Source organism: Pongo pygmaeus, chromosome X, assembly GCF_028885625.2.
Source record: "Pongo pygmaeus isolate AG05252 chromosome X, NHGRI_mPonPyg2-v2.0_pri, whole genome shotgun sequence".
NCBI classification, from domain to species: domain Eukaryota; kingdom Metazoa; phylum Chordata; class Mammalia; order Primates; family Hominidae; genus Pongo; species Pongo pygmaeus.
The window spans coordinates 17,469,157-17,491,741 of NC_072396.2; the positions used below are offsets into that span (position 1 = coordinate 17,469,157).

General features: G+C 44.2%; 1 protein-coding gene across 6 annotated transcripts in view; it reads left to right on the forward strand.

The window, feature by feature from the left end:
- Positions 1-22,585, forward strand: part of REPS2 (RALBP1 associated Eps domain containing 2) — a 214,503-nt gene that overhangs the window by 24,932 nt on the left and 166,986 nt on the right. The window contains exon 1 of one of the 6 annotated variants that reach the window (XM_063660847.1): positions 4,383-4,466. The exons of the other annotated variants lie outside the window; for them this stretch is intronic. The gene's annotated coding sequence lies outside the window, so the exon portion shown is untranslated. Of the gene's footprint in view, positions 1-4,382; positions 4,467-22,585 lie in introns of those variants that run through there. 6 annotated transcript variants of the gene reach the window in all.

Here is a 22,585-nt window from a genome sequence, read left to right on the forward strand (position 1 = left end):
TCAAGATGGATTAAAGACTTAAACGTTAGACCTAAAACCATAAAAACCCTAGAAGAAAACCTAGGCATTACCATTCAGGACATAGGCATGGGCAAGGACTTCATGTCTAAAACACCAAAAGCAATGGCAACAAAAGCCAAAATTGACAAATGGGATCTAATTAAACTCAAGAGCTTCTGCACAGCAAAAGAAACTACCATCAGAGTGAACAGGCAACCTACAAAATGGGAGAAAATTTTCGCAACCTACTCATCTGACAAAGGGCTAATATCCAGAATCTACAATGAACTCCAACAAATTTACAAGAAAAAAACAAACAGCCCCATCAAAAAGTGGGCAAAGGACATGAACAGACACTTCTCAAAAGAAGACATTTATGCAGCCAAAAAACACATGAAAAAATGCTCACCATCACTGGCCATCAGAGAAATGCAAATCAAAACCACAATGAGATACCATCTCACACCAGTTAGAATGGCAATCATTAAAAAGTCAGGAGATTATGCATTTTTAAAAAAACTTTTAGGTTCAGGGGTACATATGCTGATTTGTTGTATAGGTAAATTCTTGTCATGGGGGTTTGTTGTACAGATTATTTCATTACCCAGGTACTAAACCTAGTATGCAGTAGTTTTTCTTTTTCTCTTCTTCCTCCTGCCACCCTCCATCCTCCAATAGGCCTCAGTGTCTGTTGTTCTTCTCTGTGTGTCCATGTGTTCTCATCACTTAGCTCCCACTTACAAGTGAGAACATGCAGTATTTGGTTTTCTGTTCCTGTGTTAGTTTGTTTAGGATAATGGCCCCCAGCTCCATCCATGTTCCTGCAAAGGACATGATCTCATTCTTTTTTATGGTTGTGTAGTATTCCATGGTGTATATGTACCACATTTTCTTTATCCAGTCTATCATTGATGGGCATTTAGGTTGATTTTATGTTTTTGCTATTGTGAATAGTGCTGCAATGAACATATGCTTGCATGTGTCTTTATGGTAGAATGATTTATATTCCTTTGGGTATATACCCAGTAATGGGGTTGCTGGGTCGAATGGTATTTCTGTTCTTAGGTCTTTGAGGAATCGCCACTCTGTTTTCTACAATAGTTGAATTAATTTACACTCCTACCAGCAGTGTGTAAGCATTCCTTTTTCTCTGCAACCTCACTGGCACCTGTTTCTTTTTGACTTTTTAATAATAGCCATTCTTACTGATGTGAGATGGTATCTCATTGTGGCTTTGATTTGCATTTCTCTAATGATTAGTGATGTTGGGTTTTTTTTTTCATCTGCTCATTGGCCACATGTATGTCTTCTTTTGAAAAGTGTCTGAGATTTTGCATTTTTGTCTGGAATACTGCATAAGTGACATGTCCTTCTCAGGTAATGCATCAGGAGGCACATGATGTCTCAACCCCTCATTGGTGATTGTAATTTTGATCATTTGGTTAAATTACTGTTTGCTTAAGTGTAAACTATTTTTAGATATGACATATCAGAGTGATCAATACTGTGAAGCCTCTTACAACAGTGTTTAGATTGAAAAATTATGAGTGAAAAGCCTTTCACAGTCATTCGGATTGAATATGCCTAACATGAAATCCAAACTGTTTTAACATTTCTTTCAAGTCATTTTCTACCATGGAAATAATAATGCATGATTTAGCCATGCCTGAGTTTTATTTCCTCATGCAGGCATTTATTTCTTTAAAAAATGTAATTGAAAGTTCACTATAAAAGTTACCATTTTAACCATTTGAAGTGTACACTTCAGTGGCATTAAGTACATTCACAATGTTGTGCAACCATCACTACCATCCATCTCCAGGACTTCTTTATCATCCCAAACATAAACCGTATCTACTAAACAGTAACTCCCCAATTCCTTCTCCAGCCCCCGGTAACCTCATTTTATATGCCATCACAATATTTTAGAATAAACACCAACTTCCTGAGGTAAGATCATTTGACTTTTGCTCCCAGATCAGAACTATGATAAAAATATTATTTGCTATATACTAACAGGGCAATTTCTGGATTTTGGCATGAGTTACTATATTATAATTCTAAATCCTGGTAAGGGAAGCATTTTTATTCTGAAAGTAAACAAAAATAACCATTAGTATGATAATCTTTACCTCTGGGGGTGGGGTATTTTGGAGGGGGTGAGTACAAAGAGAGGTGAAATTATTCCTCTAGGGTGGCAGACCAGAGTTTAAATTGTTTCTTATGTTTTTCACCTTGGTTGTCTACCAATTGGCTATAGTCACTCAGATCATCCATGTTTTTGTACCTGGTTTGATAGGTATGAATACCTATACATTGGAATAAATTCTAGCAGTTAGAGGTCCATGTTCCTTGGTCTGTAAAGTGAATATAACAAAACTGACTTCTCTCCAAAGGGTGCTTTGAGACAAAACTGTAAAACACTTTGCAGAGTAGAAGGGGGTTCCTTATTTTTAGTAACATTCCTCAGTGTTCTTCAAGAACTCACCTACTGCCAATCATTCCTCTGAGTTAAGAATATATATTAGAAGTAGTTTTAATAGCACTATAAACTATAGATAGCGTGGCCATATGTCCCTGTTTGCCTGGAGCTGAATAAATAACTACAGGTTCAAAAATACTCAAATAATAAAATTGCCTAGGTGGTGACCCACCTAGTTTGTTGCTGTATGGTGTTGGGTATCTCTTTTTTTTCCTTGACAAATTTGAAAAGGCCTTGAAACCATGGGCAGATTCCTTGGTTCAAATGGGCTGTAATAGGAGACACCAGGATAAGCCTGAGTCTCTTGCCCTTGAAAGATTAGCATATTGATAGATTGCATACCCGTTATCAGTTAGGTATCTGCCAAACCATTTGCACGGTTTCTCTGGAGTTCATACAGTTGGGAAGACTTCCTAGAGGCAAGAAGTGTTTTACCTGAAGATTCAGCAGTTACTATAGAGGCCTTCTTTTGGCTTCTTGCTCTTGGGACACCTTTACTTGAATGAGGTAGTCTCTTGCCATTAGTGCCTGTAGAGCCTTAATGATTCCTATTGGGATGCGTTGGCCAGAAGTGAGTTTCTCCACTTCATGTTGAAACTAACTTCTGCCTGAGTATTAAGGTTGGGTGATTCTGAGATCCTGAGCCAGCTGGAAGGACTTTCATTCACTTTCCACTCTTGTCTGAAGAATGCTTAGGCTACCTTACTGTTACTTCTCTGGTGGTACCAAAGGCCATGTAATGACATGGCTGGATGCGATCACTCAAGCCTGTAATCCCAGCACTTTGGGAGGCCAAGGCAGGAGGATCACTTGAGCCCAGGAGTTCAAGACCAGCCTGGGCGACATAGGAAGACCCCCATCTCTAAAAAATTTTTAAAAATCTAGCTGGGCATGTTGGTGTACTCCTGTAGTCCCAGCTACTCAGCAGGCTGAGATGGGAGGATTGCTTGAGCTTAGGAGATTGAGGCTGCAGTGAACCATGATCATACCACTGCACTCCAGCCTGGGCAACAGAGCAAGACCCTGTCTCTAAAAAAAAAAAAAAGAACAGATGTGATGATTGCCTCTTTCGGTTATATCCTGCTGCCTAAGAGCCCACTGCAGAACTTAGTGGCTTAGGATAACCATTTTCATAGTTTTTTCAGTGAGGGATTAGGGAAGATGTCAGCTGAGCTCTTCATTTCTGCTCCAGATGGCATTGGTTGGGCAATGGGACTGGAGGTTCTGCTTCTAAGATAGCTTCTTCACTGTTATGAATAGCTCCTCAGTGTCTGTGGCCAGTCTCTCTCCATGTGGTATCTCATCCACCCTGGCCTTTCCACATGCCTTAGGCTTCCCACATCATGGTTGTTCCTAGGTAGTTACTCTTCTTACAGAGTAGGGATGAAATGAAAGCCTCTATTCTAAATTCAGTTAAATACTGGTACAAATATTTAGTATGGGGATTGTGGGATCATTTTCTTATATCATAATTATAACCCAATCAGGGTAGAAAAGTGAAAGAAAGAAGGACACTTCATTTTCTTTGCTCTTTGTGTGGATGATGGGTTGTACAAATAGCAGGAGGTTCAACTTTTGGCTTGTTTTGGATTACTGAGCACCATCCTTCAGAAATGATTTCCTAATACTTTCCCGGCCATCTGGCATGAGCACAGAAGACCTTTTACTCAATAAAAGTAAGCTAATAATAATAAGTTGAAACATCTTGATAATAAATATATTTGTACAGCTTTTCAAATCCCAGGTTATTGAAATTCTGTCAGCCTTGGCTGGTTTCCATGCTCCTTCTGTGCCCTTGTGTTTTCTTTTCTTCTTTTTTTTTTGTTGAGCCACTCCTGCTGACTTGAAAAGGATGCTCTGAGCTCTAAAAGGAGGAGCAGTTTTGCTGGGATGCAGAAGTGGTGAAGTAAGGCTTGGATTCAATGACAGTAATCTCAGAATTCGTGGTAGAAGAGGGCACAGAATCCCAGCCTCCATTTTGCAGGTAAGGAAGAAGAAGTATAAAAAGATAAAATGGCTTTTCTTAATGTCAGCATCTGATTCTTTACCCTCTTTCACCCTAGCAGAGATTGTTAACATAAAACAGATGTTCCTTGGACAAGAGAAAAATAATAGAGCTGGCTCTTTTCATGATCCTGCATTTATTATTTGTAGCACTGGATCTCTAAACTAGGAAAAGCAATGTCGATTCTAACTAGAAATTATGGGGCGTTTAATAACACATGAGGCAAAATTATGAGGAAAGGTGAGAAACCAAGTGGCTCCTAGCTTCTACCACCTTATTTTCTATGGTGTAAGTTAGTGAATGATCCATTTTTAATGCAATAAAAAAGGAAATTTCTGATAGGCTTTACCTTAACTTCACATTGCTGTTTATATTACAGACAAAATGCTAAAGTTAACAAGTGTAAAATGCCCTAGGTCAGGGTTTTGAGTGCCCATAAACAATTCTCTAGAATTATTTTGAGTGCTCAGATTATAGATTTGCCCCCATACCATATACTGTATTACCCATCACTGCAAGATTCTTTATAGGGTGTCAAGTATGTGGGAGGATTCAAACTAATTGTCTTAAATGCTTCATGGGATAGGAGATGATCCAATGGGAACTGAATGTTTTCAATTAGGATGTTCCCATGGATACTATTAAGCATGCCAAGATTCGTAGCCACAGGAGATTTTTACTTACTTCAATATTGATTAAGAAATCTGAGAACAGTCTCAAGAAGTGTAGGATGTAGGCGGAGGATAAATTTTGAGGATAGTCTAAAATTTGCTTTCTCTTCCATAGTTAAGGCCTAGTCCAGAAAAAGTCTAGGCAGTCAGCCAAGTCTAACAGCAGGATTTATGTCAAGAGAATGTCCAGAATAAAAGTGAACGTGGGTTGTTTCATTTACCCCAGGTGTATTTATTTATTAACATTTATTTAATGTTACTTATTATTTATTACCATTAGCTTTCTTATGTACTCGGTACAAAGCATTAGAATTACAACCCTTTGTATCTTTGTTGTTTATGAGGAAAACATCCTAAATAGTGTCTACAGACATCTTAAAATTCACATTCCCCTGAGAAAGGTTTATCCCTTAGGTTATTACTTTTTTTTTTTTTTTTCTGCACATGGGTTTTTTACCTAGGTTCTCAGATCTCCAAGAAATCGGTGGATAGAATTCAAGGTGACTTCTTGGATGGAGAAAAAGTACATCTTTATTTTGACCAACCATGGATATTTAGCATTTTCATCAATTAATGAATGCAGGTGACAAATCACAGTACTATTGGCCCCATCTTTGAGTTTGTCCTCAATAGCTCACAGATATTTTCATATTGTATCACAGCTGTTGCAGATATCTTGAAATATTGTTTATTCTAATCACTCCTTCAAAATTTGGGTGGTTATTGGCATTATCACCAGTTTTCTTTTTTTTTTTTTTTTTTGAGGCAGTCTTTCTCTGGCACCCCCAGGCTGGAGTGCAGTGATGTGATCTTGGCTCACTGTGACCTCTGCCTCCCAGGTTCAAGCGATTCTCCTGCCTCAGCTTCCTGAGTAGCTGGGATTACAGGCACACGCCACCACGGCCCAGCTAATTTATTTATTTATTTATTCTTTATTTTTTATTTTTTCATTTTTTTTAGATGGAGTCTCACTCTGTCACCAGGCTGGAGTGCAGTGGTGTGATCTTGGCTCATTGCAACCTCCGCCTCCCAGGTTCAAGCGATTCTCCTGCCTCAGCCTCCCGAGTAGCTGGGACTACGGGAGCATGCCACCACGCCCAGCTAATTTTTCTATTTTTAGTAGAGATGGAGTTTTACCATGTTGGCCAGGATGGTCTCGATCTCTTGACCTTGTGATCCACCTGCCTCGGCCAAAATGCTGGGATTACAGGCATGAGCCACTGTGCCTGGCCACATTACCACCAGTTCTTGATACTTAATGCCATAACAAAAGGCACGTGTATCACTATATCACAAATTAGCATTTTATAATATTTTAATAACGTTTTCAATATAAGTGGTTTCCCTTGTAATCATATATTTTATTTTTGCACTTAAAAATATAATTCCTAAAAGGGATCCATAAGGCTTCACCAGACTGCCAAAGCGTCCATGGCACAGGACATTAAGAACCCTGTTCCAAATGGAATGAAGATTAGAAGCACTATCATATGTTCATTTTCTGATCGCAGTTTAAGAAAGTTTCCTACTTAAGTGCTTTTCACAGAAAATCTAAACTTAAAGGTTAAAAGGGAATTCTTTTGTGCTGGCTCATGTGTGGACCCTACAAAGTACTTTGCAGTCATATCTGACTTTCGTTTGAGAGTTTGTCTTCAGAAATGGAAGAAGAAAAGGCATTCAGGTATATGACAGGTTGCGTTCTGTAGAACATTGTTAAATCTATGGGAGGGGAGAAAAGTTCCATTCAGCGTCTTGTGGATTGTGGTAGGAGTCAGTCGTGTTCTTGCAGAAATTTCCCTCGACAGTGCCTCTTGCCTCCTCCTTTCTTGTCCCACAGTACTCCATGGAGCAGATGTGGGAACTTGGATGCCCGATGGGAATTGTAACCCCATGCTTTGCCTTATCCTGGTGGGGTCTGATCTGAGGTTTATCCATGAAACTGTGTCAGTTCATGGCTGGGAGTAGGAATGCAGAAAACACAAGCAAAATGACTGCAGGAAGGTTTAAATAAAATCTCATGTGGCTTTTCCTTAACACATTATTTTGCAAAAAGTGGCAGAGTGAATTTGCTGTGATATGATAGCATCATTCTGGACTTTTACTTGATTTACGTGTTCTCTAGCAGAATGCTGAAGGAGCACACACATAAGGAGTGGGGAGTTGGTATTTGGTTCTGTGACAAGTGCTATCTTATAACAGAAAAATACATATTTTTGCAAAACTTCAAATGCATTTTTATTCCCCAGCACATCTGTGATTCTGGATCCACTACCTTCTTCCAAGTGTGATCAAGCACTGTACCTGACAGTATCGATTATCCTTACCTGTAGGCAAAAATTGTATTACATTTATTTTACAGTGATCTGGAAAAAAAAGGATGACAACAAAAACCAGACACACTTCATTTCTATTCCAGTAACATTTTTTGGTAATAATTTATTACTGTACAAGTCATACACCATATAAGTCACACATTTAAAGTGTCAAATTAAATGGTTTTTAGTATATTCACGGGATCGTGCCATCATCACAGTCAAATTTAGAACACTTATTACCCCCAACAAGAAACCTCATATGCTTTAGCAGTCACCCCCCATTGCCCCCCAGTTTTCTAACCCCAGGCCCTAACAACCACTAACCTACTTTCTGTCTCTATGAATTTGCCTCTTCTGGCCATTTCATATAAATGGAATTACACATTTTGTAACCTTTTGTGACTGGCTTCTTTCACTTAGCATAATGTTTTTTAAGGTATACCTATATTAGAGTATGTATCAGTACTTTATCTCCTTTTATGGCCAAATAATATTCCGTTTTCTGGATATACCAGATTTTGTTTATCCATTCATCTGTTGATGGACATTTGAGTTGTTTCCACTTTGTGTTATTATTATGAATAATGCTGCTATGAACATTCATGTATACATCATGTATACATTTTAATGTAGACGTATGTTTTTAGTTATCTTGAGTATATACCTGGGAGTGGAATCATATATATATGTTTTTAAACCAAAATCAAATTTTAATGTTGCAGAATCCCTGAAGCACTTTTAGGAACTGTTCACTTCCATAGAACAGTTAGCAAATCAGTGTTAAAGTGGAGAGAGTGTTCATTTTTGTGTGCATGTATTTGGTAGACATCGTTTGAATCTTGATTTTATAGGCTGTGTGAATTTTGTCAAGTTAACCTGTGAACATCTTTCTTCCAGTATAGAATGTTAGTACCTCTGGATGTTTTATGAGTTGATAGACTGTATTATTGCTTGAAAAATTCACTGTCCATTTCTTACCATCAACTTTGGCCACGGATTTGCTTTGGCCAGTGGCCTGTGAGGGGAAGTGATGTGTGCCTTCTTCCAGGCAGAAGCTGATGGTTTGCCTCATCTCTTTTCCTTTCTGCCATGATGACCATTGATGTTCCAGTTGGACACAGGCTCCATCAGCTTGTGTATCAGAATGAAAATGATGTGAGGCAGAGCCCTCATAGATTTTGTTGCATGAGTATGGAAGAAGTGTCATTTTAAGCCGTCAAGATTTGGTGACTATTTGATACTTTAGCACAGGGGTCCTCAAGCAATGGCAGTTTTGATTTCTCACCCTGAGATATCTGGCAATGTCTGGAGACATTTTTTGGTTATTATTATTTTTTTTTTTTATACTTTTTCTTTTTTTTTTTTTCTTTTATTATTATTATTATTATTATCATTATTATACTTTAGGTTTTATGGTACATGTGTGCAATGTGCAGGTAAGTTACATATGTATACATGTGCCATGCTGGTGCGCTGCACCCACCAACTTGTCATCTAGCATTAGGTATATCTCCCAATGCTATCCCTCCCCCCTCCCCCCACCCCACAACAGTCCCCGAAGTGTGATGTTCCCCTTCCTGTGTCCATGTGTTCTCATTGTTCAATTCCCACCTATGAGTGAGAATATGCGGTGTTTGGTTTTTTGTTCTTGCGATAGTTTACTGAGAATGATGATTTCCAGTTTCATCCATGTCCCTACAAAGGACGTGAACTCATCATTTTTTATGGCTGCATAGTATTCCATGGTGTATATGTGCCACATTTTCTTAATCCAGTCTATCATTGTTGGACATTTGGGTTGGTTCCAAGTCTTTGCTATTGTGAATAATGCGGCAATAAACATACGTGTGCATGTGTCTTTATAGCAGCATGATTTATAGTCCTTTGGGTATATACCCAGTAATGGGATGGCTGGGTCTAATGGAATTTCTAGTTCTAGATCCCTGAGGAATCGCCACACTGACTTCCACAAGGGTTGAACTAGTTTACAGTCCCACCAACAGTGTAAAAGTGTTCCTATTTCTCCACATCCTCTCCAGCACCTGTTGTTTCCTGACTTTTTAATGATTGCCATTCTAACTGGTGTGAGATGGTATCTCATTGTGGTTTTGATTTGCATTTCTCTGATGGCCAGTGATGGTGAGCATTTTTTCATGTGTTTTTTGGCTGCATAAATGTCTTCTTTTGAGAAGTGTCTGTTCATGTCCTTCGCCCACTTTTTGATGGGGTTGTTTGTTTTTTTCTTGTAAATTTGTTGGAGTTCATTGTAGATTCTGGATATTAGCCCTTTGTCAGATGAGTTGGTTGCGAAAATGTTCTCCCATTTTGTAGGTTGCCTGTTCACTCTGATGGTAGTTTCCTTTGCTGTGCAGAAGCTCTTTAGTTTAATTAGATCCCATTTGTCAATTTTGGCTTTTGTTGCCATTGCTTTTGGTGTTTTAGACATGAAGTCCTTGCCCATGCCTATGTCCTGAATGGTAATGCCTAGGTTTTCTTCTAGGGTTTTTATGGTTTTAGGTCTAACATTTAAGTCTTTAATCCATCTTGAATTGATTTTTGTATAAGGTGTAAGGAAGGGATCCAGTTTCAGCTTTCTACATATGGCTAGCCAGTTTTCCCAGCACCATTTATTAAATAGGGAATCCTTTCCCCATTTCTTGTTTTTGTCAGGTTTGTCAAAGATCAGATACTTGTAGATATGTGGCATTATTTCTGACGGCTCTGTTCTGTTCCATTGATCTATATCTCTGTTTTGGTACCAGTACCATGCTGTTTTGGTTACTGTAGCCTTGTAGTATAGTTTGAAGTCAGGTAGTGTGATGCCTCCAGCTTTGTTCTTTTGGCTTAGGATTGACTTGGCGATGCGGGCTCTTTTTTGGTTCCATATGAACTTTAAAGTAGTTTTTTCCAATTCTGTGAAGAAAGTCATTGGTAGCTTGATGGGGATGGCATTGAATCTGTAAATTACCTTGGGCAGGATGGCCATTTTCATGATATTGATTCTTCCTACCCATGAGCATGGAATGTTCTTCCATTTGTTTGTATCCTCTTTTATTTCCTTGAGCAGTGGTTTGTAGTTCTCCTTGAAGAGGTCTTTCACATCCCTTGTAAGTTGGATTCCTAGGTATTTTATTCTCTTTGAAGCAATTGTGAATGGGAGTTCACTCATGATTTGGCTCTCTGTTTGTCTGTTATTGATGTATAAGAATGCTTGTGATTTTTGCACATTGATTTTGTATCCTGAGACTTTGCTGAAGTTGCTTATCAGCTTAAGGAGATTTTGGGCTGAGACAATGGGGTTTTCTAGATATACTATCATGTCATCTGCAAACAAGGACAATTTGACTTCCTCTTTTCCTAATTGAATACCCTTTATTTCCTTCTCCTGCCTAATTGCCCTGGCCAGAACTTCCAACACTATGTTGAATAGAAGTGGCGAGAGAGGGCATCCCTGTCTTGTGCCAGTTTTCAAAGGGAATGCTTCCAGTTTTTGCCCATTCAGTACGATATTGGCTGTGGGTTTGTCATAAATAGCTCTTATTATTTTGAGATACGTCCCATCAATTCCTAATTTATTGAGAGTTTTTAGCATGAAGGGTTGTTGAATTTTGTCAAAGGCCTTTTCTGCATCTATTGAGATAATCATGTGGTTTTTGTCTTTGGTTCTGTTTATATGCTGGATTACATTTATTGATTTGCGTATATTGAACCAGCCTTGCATCCCAGGGATGAAGCCCACTTGATCATGGTGGATAAGCTTTTTGATGTGCTGCTGGATTCTGTTTGCCAGTATCTTATTGAGGATTTTTGCATCAATGTTCATCAAGGATATTGGTCTAAAATTCTCTTTTTTTGTTGTGTCTCTGCCAGGCTTTGGTATCAGGATGATGCTGGCCTCATAAAATGAGTTAGGGAGGATTCCCTCTTTTTCTATTGATTGGAATAGTTTCAGAAGGAATGGTACCAGCTCCTCCTTATACCTCTGGTAGAATTCGGCTGTGAACCCATCTGGTCCTGGACTTTTTTTGGTTGGTAAGCTATTGATTATTGCCACAATTTCAGCTCCTGTTATTGGTCTATTCAGAGATTCAACTTCTTCCTGGTTTAGTCTTGGGAGGGTGTATGTGTTGAGGAATTCATCCATTTCTTCTAGATTTTCTAGTTTATTTGCATAGAGGTGTTTGTAATATTCTCTGATGGTAGTTTGTATTTCTGTGGGCTCGGTGGTGATATCCCCTTTATCATTTTTTATTGCATCTATTTGATTCTTCTCTCTTTTTTTCTTTATTAATCTTGCTAGCGGTCTATCAATTTTGTTGATCCTTTCAAAAAACCAGCTCCTGGATTCATTTATTTTTTGAAGGGTTTTTTGTGTCTCTATTTCCTTCAGTTCTGCTCTGATTTTAGTTATTTCTTGCCTTCTGCTAGCTTTTGAATGTGTTTGCTCTTGCTTTTCTAGTTCTTTTAATTGTGATGTTAGGGTGTCAATTTTGGATCTTTCCTGCTTTCTCTTGTGGGCATGTAGTGCTATAAATTTCCCTCTACACACTGCTTTGAATGCATCCCAGAGATTCTGGTATGTTGTGTCTTGGTTCTCGTTGGTTTCAAAGAACATCTTTATTTCTGCCTTCATTTCATTATGTACCCAGTAGTCATTCAGGAGCAGGTTGTTCAGTTTCCACGTAGTTGAGCGGTTTTGAGTGAGATTCTTTTTTTTTGATTTTTGCATTCTTTTATTGAAAAGCATTTGGGTTGTTTCCAGGTTTTATCTACAAACATTATTTTACATTGCTTTTGGTGAACATATGTACTCATTACTCTTGGGTAAATATTTAACAGTGAGATTGCCATGTCAGAGTGCAGGATTACATTTAGTTGTGAAATATACTGTCACATTTTTCTTTTTTTTTTTTGATTTAAATGCCTGAGGAGGTCTCCCCAGCATTTTCTTTTTTTTTTTTTTTTTAATTTATGAAGTATTTATTGATCATTCTTGGGTGTTTCTCGGAGAGGGGGATATGGGAGGGTCATAGGATGATAGTGGAGAGAAGGTCAGGAGATAAACACATGAACAAAGGTCTCTGGTTTTCCTAGGCAGAGGACCCTGCGGCCTTCTGCAGTGTTTGTGCCCCTGGGTACTTGAGATTAGGGAGTGGTGATGACTCTTAAAGAGCATGCTGCCTTCAAGCATCTGTTTAACAAAGCACATCTTGCACCGCCCTTAATCCATTTAACCCTGAGTTGACACAGCATATGTTTCAGAGAGCATGGGGCTGGGGGAAAGGCCATAGATCAACAGCATCCCAAGGCAGAAGAATTTCTCCTAGTCAGAACAAAATGGAGTCTCCTATGCCCACCCCTTTCTACACAGACACAGCAACAATCTGATCTCTCCTTCCTTTCCCCACACTTCCCCCCCCCCTTCCTTTCAACAAAACCGCCATCCTCCTCATGGCCCGCTCCCGATGGTCGCTGTCTCTTCGGAGCTGTTGGGTACATCTCCCAGACAGGGCGGCCGGGCAGAGGCGCTCCTCACCTCCCAGACAGGGCGGCCGGGCAGAGGCGCTCCTCACCTCCCAGACAGGGCGGCCGGGCAGAGGCGCTCCTCGCTTCCCAGACGGGGCCGCCCGGGCAGAGGCGCTCCTCGCTTCCCAGACGGGGCCACCTGGGCAGAGGCGCTCCTCACTTCCTCCCAGACCGGGTGGCAGCCGGGCAGAGGCGCTCCTCACCTCCCAGACGGGGCGGCCGAGCAGAGGCGCTCCTCACTTCCCACAGGGGGCGGCCGGGCAGAGGCGCTCCTCACTTCCCAGACCGGGCGGCCGGGCAGAGGCGCTCCTCACTTCCCAGACGGGGCGGCCGGGCAGAGACGCTCCTCACTTCCTCCCAGACGGGGTGGCGGCCAGGCAGAGGCGCTCCTCACCTCCCAGACAGGGCGGCCGGGCAGAGGCGCTCCCCACTTCCCAGACTGGGCGGCCGGGCAGAGGCGCTCCTCACTTCCCAGACTGGGCGGCCGGGCAGAGGCGCTCCTCACCTCCTAGACGGGGTGGCCAGGCAGAGGCGCTCCTCACTTCCCAGACGGTGTGGCGGCTGGGCAGAGGCGCTCCTCCCTTCCCAGATGGGGCAGCCAGGCAGAGGCGCTCCTCACTTCCTCCCAGACGGGGTGGCGGCCAGGCAGAGGCGCTCCTCACTTCCCAGAGGGGGCGGCCGGGCAGAGGTGCTCCTCACTTCCTCCCAGACGGGGTGGCGGCCGGGCAGAGGCACTCCTCACCTCCCAGACGGGGCGGCCGGGCAGAGGCGCTCCTCACCTCCCAGACGGAGTGGCCAGGCAGAGGCGCTCCTCACTTCCCATATGGGGTGGCGGCCGGGCAGAGGCGCTCCTCACTTCCCAGATGGGGCAGCCGGGCAGAGGCGCTCCTCACTTCCTCCCAGACGGGGTGGCGGCCAGGCGGAGGCGCTCCTCACTTCCTCCCAGACCGGGTGGCAGCCGGGCAGAGGCGCTCCTCACCTCCCAGACGGGGCGGCCGGGCAGAGGTGCTCCTCATCTCCCAGACGGGGCAGCCGGGCAGAGGTGCTCCTCACTTCCTCCCAGACGGGGTGACGGCCGGGCAGAGGCGCTCCTCACCTCCCAGACGGAGTGGTCAGGCAGAGGCGCTCCTCACTTCCCATATGGGGTGGCGGCCGGGCAGAGGCGCTCCTCACTTCCCAGATGGGGCAGCCGGGCAGAGGCGCTCCTCACTTCCTCCCAGACGGGGTGGCGGCCAGGCAGAGGCACTCCTCACCTCCCAGACGGGGCGGCCGGGCAGAGGTGCTCCTCATCTCCCAGACGGGGCAGCCGGGCATAGGTGCTCCTCACTTCCTCCCAGACGGGGTGGCAGCCGGGCAGAGGCACTCCTCACCTCCCAGACGGGGCGGCCGGGCAGAGGCGCTCCTCACTTCCCATACGGGGTGGCAGCCGGGCAGAGGCGCTCCTCACTTCCCAGATGGGGCGGCCGGGCAGAGGCGCTCCTCACTTCCTCCCAGACGGGATGGCGGCCGGGCAGAGGCGCTCCTCACTTCCCAGACGGGGCGGCCGGGCAGAGGTGCTCCTCACTTCCTCCCAGACGGGGTGGCGGCCAGGCAGAGGCACTCCTCACCTCCCAGACGGGGTGGCCGGGCAGAGGCGCTCCTCCCTTCCCAGACGGAGTGGCCAGGCAGAGGCGCTCCTCACCTCCCAGAGTGGGTGGCCAGGCAGAGGTGCTCCTCACTTCCCAGAGTGGGCGGCCGGTCAGAGGCGCTCCTCACTTCCCATAGGGGGTGGCAGCCGGGTAGAGGCGCTCCTCACTTCCCAGATGGGGCAGCTGGGCAGAGGTGCTCCTCACTTCCTCCCAGACGGGGTGACGGCCGGGCAGAGGCGCTCCTCACCTCCCAGACGGAGTGGTCAGGCAGAGGCGCTCCTCACTTCCCATATGGGGTGGCGGCTGGGCAGAGGCGCTCCTCACTTCCCAGATGGGGCAGCCGGGCAGAGGCGCTCCTCACTTCCTCCCAGACGGGGTGGCGGCCAGGCAGAGGCACTCCTCACCTCCCAGACGGGGTGGCGGCCAGGCAGAGGTGCTCCTCACCTCCCAGACGGGGCGGCCGGGCAGAGGCACTCCTCACCTCCCAGACGGGGCGGCTGGGCAGAGGCGCTCCTCACCTCCCAGAAGGGGCGGCTGGGCAGAGGCGCTCCTCACTTCCCATATGGGGTGGCAGCCGGGCAGAGGCGCTCCTCACTTCCCAGACGGGGTGGCGGCCAGGCAGAGGCGCTCCTCACTTCCCAGATGGGGCAACCGGGCAGAGGCGCTCCTCACTTCCTCCCAGACGGGGTGGTGGCCAGGCAGAGGCCCTCCTCACCTCGCAGACGGGGCGGCCGGGCAGAGGTGCTCCTCATCTCCCAGACGGGGCAGCCGGGCAGAGGCGCTCCTCACTTCCTCCCAGACGGGGTGGCAGCCGGGCAGAGGCGCTCCTCACATCCCAGACGATGGGCGGCCGGGCAGAGGCGCTCCTCACTTCCCAAATAGGGCGGCCGGGCAGAGGGGCTCCTCACATCCCAGACGATGGGCGGCCAGGCAGAGATGCTCCTCACTTCCTAGACGGGGTGGCGGCAGGGCAGAGGCTGTAATCTTAGCACTTTAAGAGGCCAAGGCAGGAGGCTGGTAGGTGGAAGTTGCAGTGAGCGGAGATCACACCACTGCACTCCAGCCTGAGCACCATTGAGCATTGAGTTAGCCAGACTCCCTCTGCAATCCCAGCACCTCGGGAGGCCGAGGCAGGCAGATCACTCGAGGCCAGGAGCTGGAGACCAGCCCGGTCAACACGGTGAAACCCCGTCTCCACCAAAAATACAAAAACCATTCAGGCGTGGCGGCGCGCCTGCAATCCCAGGCACTCGGCAGGCCGAGGCAGGAGAATCACAGAAGCCCGAGGCAGGGAGGTTGCAGCGAGCCGAGATCATGGCAGTACAGTCCAGCTTCGATAACAGCGGGAGACCGAAAAAAGAAGGAGAGGGAGACCGAAGAAAGGGGAGGGAGAGGGAGAGGGAGAGGGAGAGGGAGAGGGAGAGGGAGAGGGAGAGGGAGAGGGAGAGGGAGAGGGAGAGGGAGAGGGAGAGGGAGAGGGAGAGGGAGAGGGAGAGGGAGAGGGAGAGGGAGAGGGAGAGGGAGAGGGAGAGGGAGAGGGAGAGGGAGAGCGAGAGCGAGAGCTGAGTGAGATTCTTAATCCTGAGTTCTAGCTTGATTGCACTGTGATCTGAGAGACAGTTTGTTACAATTTCTGTTCTTTTACATTTATTGAGGAGAGCTTTACTTCCAAGTATGTGGTCAATTTTGGAATAGGTGTGGTGTGGTGCTGAAAAAAATGTATATTCTGTTGATTTGGGGTGGAGAGTTCTGTAGATGTCTATTAGGTCTGCTTGGTGCAGAGCTGAGTTCAATTCCTGGGTATCCTTGTTGACTTTCTGTCTCGTTGATCTGTCTAATGTTGACAGTGGGGTGTTAAAGTCTCCCATTATTAATGTGTGGGAGTCTAAGTCTCTTTGTAGGTCACTCAGGACTTGCTTTATGAATCTGGGTGCTCCTGTATTGGGTGCATATATATTTAGGATAGTTAGCTCTTCTTGTTGAATTAATCCCTTTACCATTATGTAATGGCCTTCTTTGTCTCTTTTGATCTTTGTTGGTTTAAAGTCTGTTTTATCAGAGACTAGGATTGCAACCCCTGCCTTTTTTTGTTTTCCATTTTCTTGGTAGATCTTCCTCCATCCTTTTATTTTGAGCCTATGTGTGTCTCTGCACGTGAGATGCGTTTCCTGAATACAGCACACTGATGGGTCTTGAGTCTTTATCCAATTTGCCAGTCTGTGTCTTTTAATTGGAGCATTTAGTCCATTTACATTTAAAGTTAATATTGTTATGTGTGAATCTGATCCTGTCATTATGATGTTAGCTGGATATTTTTCTCGTTAGTTGATGCAGTCTCTTCCTAGTCTCGATGGTCTTTACATTTCGGTATGATTTTGCAGTGGCTGGTACCGGTTGTGCCTTTCCATGTTTAGCGCTTCCTTCAGGAGCTCTTTTAGGGCAGGCCTGGTGGTGACAAAATCTCTCAGCATTTGCTTGTCTGTAAAGTATTTTATTTCTCCTTCACTTATGAAGCTTAGTTTGGCAGGATATGAAATTCTGGGTTGAAAATTCTTTTCTTTAAGAATGTTGAATATTGGCCTCCACTCTCTTCTGGCTTGTAGGGTTTCTGCCGAGAGATCTGCTGTTAGTCTGATGGGCTTCCCTTTGAGGGTAACCCGACCTTTCTCTCTGGCTGCCCTTAACATTTTTTCCTTCATTTCAACTTTGGTGAATCTGACAATTATGTGTCTTGGAGTTGCTCTTCTCGAGGAGTATCTTTGTGGCGTTCTCTGTATTTCCTGAATCTGAATGTTGGCCTGCCTTGCTAGATTGGGGAAGTTCTCCTGGATAATATCCTGCAGAGTGTTTTCCAACTTGTTTCCATTCTCCCCGTCAGTTTCAGGTACACCAATCAGACGTAGATTTGGTCTTTTCACATAGTCCCACATTTCTTGGAGGCTTTGCTCGTTTCTTTTTATTCTTTTTTCTCTAAACTTCCCTTCTCGCTTCATTTCATTCATTTCATCTTCCAGGGCTGATACCCTTTCTTCCATTTGATCACATCGGCTCCTGAGGCTTCTGCATTCTTCACGTAGTTCTCGAGCCTTGGTTTTCAGCTCCATCAGCTCCTTTAAGCACTTCTCTGTATTGGTTATTCTAGTTATACATTCTTCTAAATTTTTTTCAAAGTTTTCAACTTCTTTGCCTTTGGTTTGAATATCCTCCCGTAGCTCGGAGTAATTTGATCGTCTGAAGCCTTCTTCTCTCAGCTCGTCAAAGTCATTCTCCGTCCAGCTTTGTTCCGTTGCTGGTGAGGAACTGCGTTCCTTTGGAGGAGGAGAGGTACTCTGGTTTTTAGAGTTTCCGGTTTTTCTGGTCTGTTTTTTCCCCATCTTTGTGGTTTTATCTACTTTTGGTCTTTGATGATGGTGATGTACAGATGGGTTTTTGGTGTGGATGTCCTTTCTGTTAGTTTTCCTTCTAACAGACAGAACCCTCAGCTGCAGGTCTGTTGGAGTACCTGCCCGGCCGTGTGAGGTGTCAGTCTGCCCCTGCTGGGGGATGCCTCCCAGTTAGGCTGCTCGGGGGTCAGGGGTCAGGAGTCAGGAACCCACTTGAGGAGGCAGTCAGCCGGTTCTCAGATCTCCAGCTGCGTGCTGGGAGAACCACTGCTCTCCTCACAGCTGTCAGACAGGGACATTTAAGTCTGCAGAGGTTACTGCTGTCTTTTTGTTTGTCTGTGCCCTGCCCCCAGAGGTGGAGCCTACAGAGGCAGGCAGGCCTCCTTGAGCTGTGGTGGGCTCCACCCAGTTCAAGCTTCCAGGCTGCTTTGTTTACCTAAGCGAGCCTGGGCAATGGCGGGCGCCCCTCCCCCAGCCTCGCTGCCGACTTGCTGTTTGATCTCAGACTGCTGTGCTAGCAATCAGCGAGACTCCGTGGGCATAGGACCCTCTGAGCCAGGTGCGGGCTATACTCTCCTGGGGCACCGTTTCCTAAGCTGGTCGGAAAAGCACAGTATTCGGGTGGGAGTGGCCCGATTTTCCAGGTGCCGTCTGTCACCCCTGTAAGGGGAACTCCCTGACCCCTTGCGCTTCCCGAGTGAGGCAATGCCTCGCCCCTGCTTCGGCTGGCGCACAGTGCGCTCACCCACTGACCTGCGCCCACTGTCTGGCACTCCCTAGTGAGATGAACACGGTACCTCAGATGGAAATGCAGAAATCACCCGTCTTCTGCGTCGCTCGCGCTGGGAGCTGTAGACCGGAGCTGTTCCTATTCGGCCATCTTGGCTCCTCCCTCCATTTTTTGGTTATTATACATGGGAAGTGCTCTCGGCATTTAGTGGGCAGATGCTGCTAAGCATTCAACACTGCACAGGACAGCTCCCACAAGAAAGAATTATCTGATCCAAAATGTCAATAGTGCTGAAGTTTAGAAACCCTGCGTTAGTATAACCTAGTTTATCCTGGTTAAAGTAGGGTGTTGAGAAGATTAAATGGAAAAAAAAAATATAAAATACAGCACACAGGGTGGTCTTTTTTTGGTACTTATGTGACAGAGCTTGGCAATGGCTCTGAGGTCTTCCCTTGCATTTGTGGGTCTTTTCCAACTTCCCTAGGGTTCAGTATTCAGTTTAATTGTAGTTGTGTTTATAAATCAAGGCTCATTTTTAGCAGAATCATGTACCCTTTAAAAAAGGGGGAGAACTAACATTAAATGCCTGTTTGGCACCAGGCTCTTTGTATGTGTTTTGAATTTTTACAGATACTCTCTGAAATTGATATTCCTTACCTCCATTTTGTTTTGTTTTGAGACAGGATCTCACTGTGTTGCCCAGACTGGAGTGCAGTGGTGCGATCTTGTCTCACTGCAACCTCCACCTCCTGAATTCAAGCAATTCTCCTGCCTCAGCCTCCTGAGTAGCTGGGATAACAGGCATGCGCCACCATGCCCAGCTAATATTTTGTATTTTCAGTAGAGACGGGATTTCGCTATGTTGGCCAGGCTGGTCTCTTAACTTTTGGCCTCCTGTGATCCCCCAGCTTTGGCCTCCCAAAGTGCTGGGATTACAGGCATGAGCCACCATGCCCGGCCCTCCATGTTGTTTTTGATGAAGACATTGAGGCACTGAAGTTAAGTAATTTGACCAAGATCACATGGCTTATAAGTGGTGGGCCTAGAATTCGAAGCACATCTGTTTGCCTCCAGAACCCTCTTCTTTCCACACTTCTATACTACCTCTTTAGCAGTGACTTTAACATAGAGAAATGAAGGTAATACCTGATTTCTAAGAATTATGTGTTGTATTAGTTATCTATTGCTGTATAACAGGTTACCTCAAAACTTAGCACTTTAACACAACAAACAGTTATTGTCTGACATAGTTTTGAGAATCAGTAATTTAGGAGAAGCTAAGCTGGGTGGTTCTGGCTCAGGATCTCTATGGAGATTGCAAACAAGTTGTCTTCCAGGGCTGCAGCCATCTGAAGACCTGATTGGAGCGGGAAGATCCACTTCCATTGTGGTGCACTCACAGGGCTGTTGGCGGAAGGCCTCAGTTCCTCACCATGTGGGTCTCTCTTTAGGGTTGCTTGATTGTCATCATGACATGGCCGCTGGCCTCCTTCAGAGTGAGGGATCTGAGAGAGACAGCAAGGCAGAAGCCACAATATCTTTTGTGACCTAGCCTTAGAAGTCACAGATGATCACTTCTGCTCTTTTCTATTGGTCACATACACAACCCTGATATAATGTGGGAGAGGATGCTACAAGGGCATCAAGAATACTATGAGATGGAAATCATTGGGGGCCATCGTGGAGGCTGGTTACTACATGTTAATGATTCTCATTTGCCATAGTTACAAAATTATGAATTATATTTCCTTTTCATATTCTAATATTCCAAACACCTGTTTTGTACTTTAAGATACTCAAATCATTTAGAATGTGAGTGAAAATACAAATGGGCTTTTGTAAACACTTAGTGAATGGGTAAAATAAAGGCCGTGGTACAGATACTTCGTTGGGGAATTTTTTTTAAAAATAGGTTTGACTAGCTGAGGCTTCTTGAATCCTGAAAAGTTTGGTCTGATGTACTTTTTTTTTTTTTCCTGGAAAATCTCCTTGTACCAAACACTGAATTCTTCATTTGCCAAAGTCCATCCAACTTTGTGATGTTTTTATTGCTGGTTTGATGTGCTTGAATGCCAGCCAGAGTATAAGGTGAATGGTAGATTCAAGGACTGTGCAGTTTCCATGGAGACTTCTTTCAGGAGCCCTTCATTTTTTCATTCAGCTATTGCTGGGAGGCATCCCCTTCCAGTTAATGTGTGGTACACATCAATTTGAGTGGCTCTTAGAAAGGGGCTCAGTTTATACAAATTTAGAATTGAAGTTTTTTTTTTTTTTCTCTGTATATCTTCAACGTTAAATTAGATTTCCATGAAACTTGAAGATGCTAACTGGAAATCTTCCTGAAGCAGTTTAACTATACTTTTGTTTATTACACTTGATTTTGAGCTTTTGGGAGTAAAAGAAGGGCCCTGGCTAGGTACAGAGGTATATGGATTTACTGTGTCTAATTGTGCAACCATGAAATAAACGTTTCCACTTCAGGAATCAACCCATCACTTTTTAACCACTGTTGTTTGCATTGGCTTAGAGCTTTGTGCTTCCTTCAACTATTTTCCTTTTTTCTTTCAAAATTGTGTTCAGTTGGTTGTGACCAATTTTACACAGAGACTGGCTCACTCACTTATGTTCTTGACTCCTGCTGTCCCAATGTCATGCTTCATATACACAGGGATAGCTTTTCCTGGCTTTATCTGTTGACTTGACATCCTGTGCATCATATTTCTTTTCTTAGATATAGAGAAGACTGAAAAAAATCCACGATTTGAAGAAAATTTGCAAAAGTGCAGAGCAATGTGAAAGAGATAGCTTTAATTTTAATTTTTACTGTAGTCAGAATAGGTGGCCTCCTGATGGGCAGACTTGCTTTCTTATTCTACTCTGTCCAGTGTAGATACCCAGATCAGTCAAGGTCAAGCTGGTCTGGTCATTAATACAACTTTTGGTTTTAAACACAGCTGTGTACGGGGGTTCTTAGCATTATTAATAGAGGTTATAATGAAAACAAGGTATAGTCATACAGTTGTCTGTGTGGGTAGTGGCATGGAGGTGGAGTTGTTGCTTAAGATCTGAAAGTCAGGAAGCTGGAGGTTTTTGTAATTTAATTCATTATCAATCTTTTTTTTTTCAAGGTGAAACAGATTTTTTTATTTTTCTTCATAATCGTGAAGAAGAAAATATTGGCTTAAGAATTTATTTTGATCATTATAAATGCATGACTGGTGCTATTTTCCAATCCTGAGTTTTTTTGGGAAATTTTTTTGAAAAGAGGCCAGGATGAGGATAAAAATTAATTTTGAAAATCCATTTCAAAGACTCATTATGCTATGTTCCATCACTGCAATTTTAATGCAACTTATATATTGTGCTTTTACCTTTGGGACTAGCATTCTTAAAAGCTGACTTTTATTTTGGACTTTCTAATATGGGTCAGCTCTATCAGCTCATGAGTGTGTTTTTATCTGTGCATCATGTTATATTGGGACCTGGGTGGAATGTAAATCTTTTACTGGCCTAAATCTGAGTCTAATCCTCTGCATGGCTTTGGTAGAAAATCAATTTCCTCTGCTCTGTCAAGATTTTTCAGGTCAGTGCTCTTTGGAAGTTTCCCAATTCTCTTAGATTAAAATAGATTTTGTTTCTGTGCTACATACTGGTATTAGTTAGTAGGACACTGGGATCTAAAAGCAAGAGGACAGAGGCAGACAAGATATCCATGAGTTCTATTTCAGTTAACTTGTTGACACACTGCACCTTTGAGGAACCAAGGAGTTTGTGTGCTTTCAGGCATCATTTGGGGGAGCAGTTGTAAATGACTCCTGTAGGTGAGGCTGTGCACTTAATTTTAA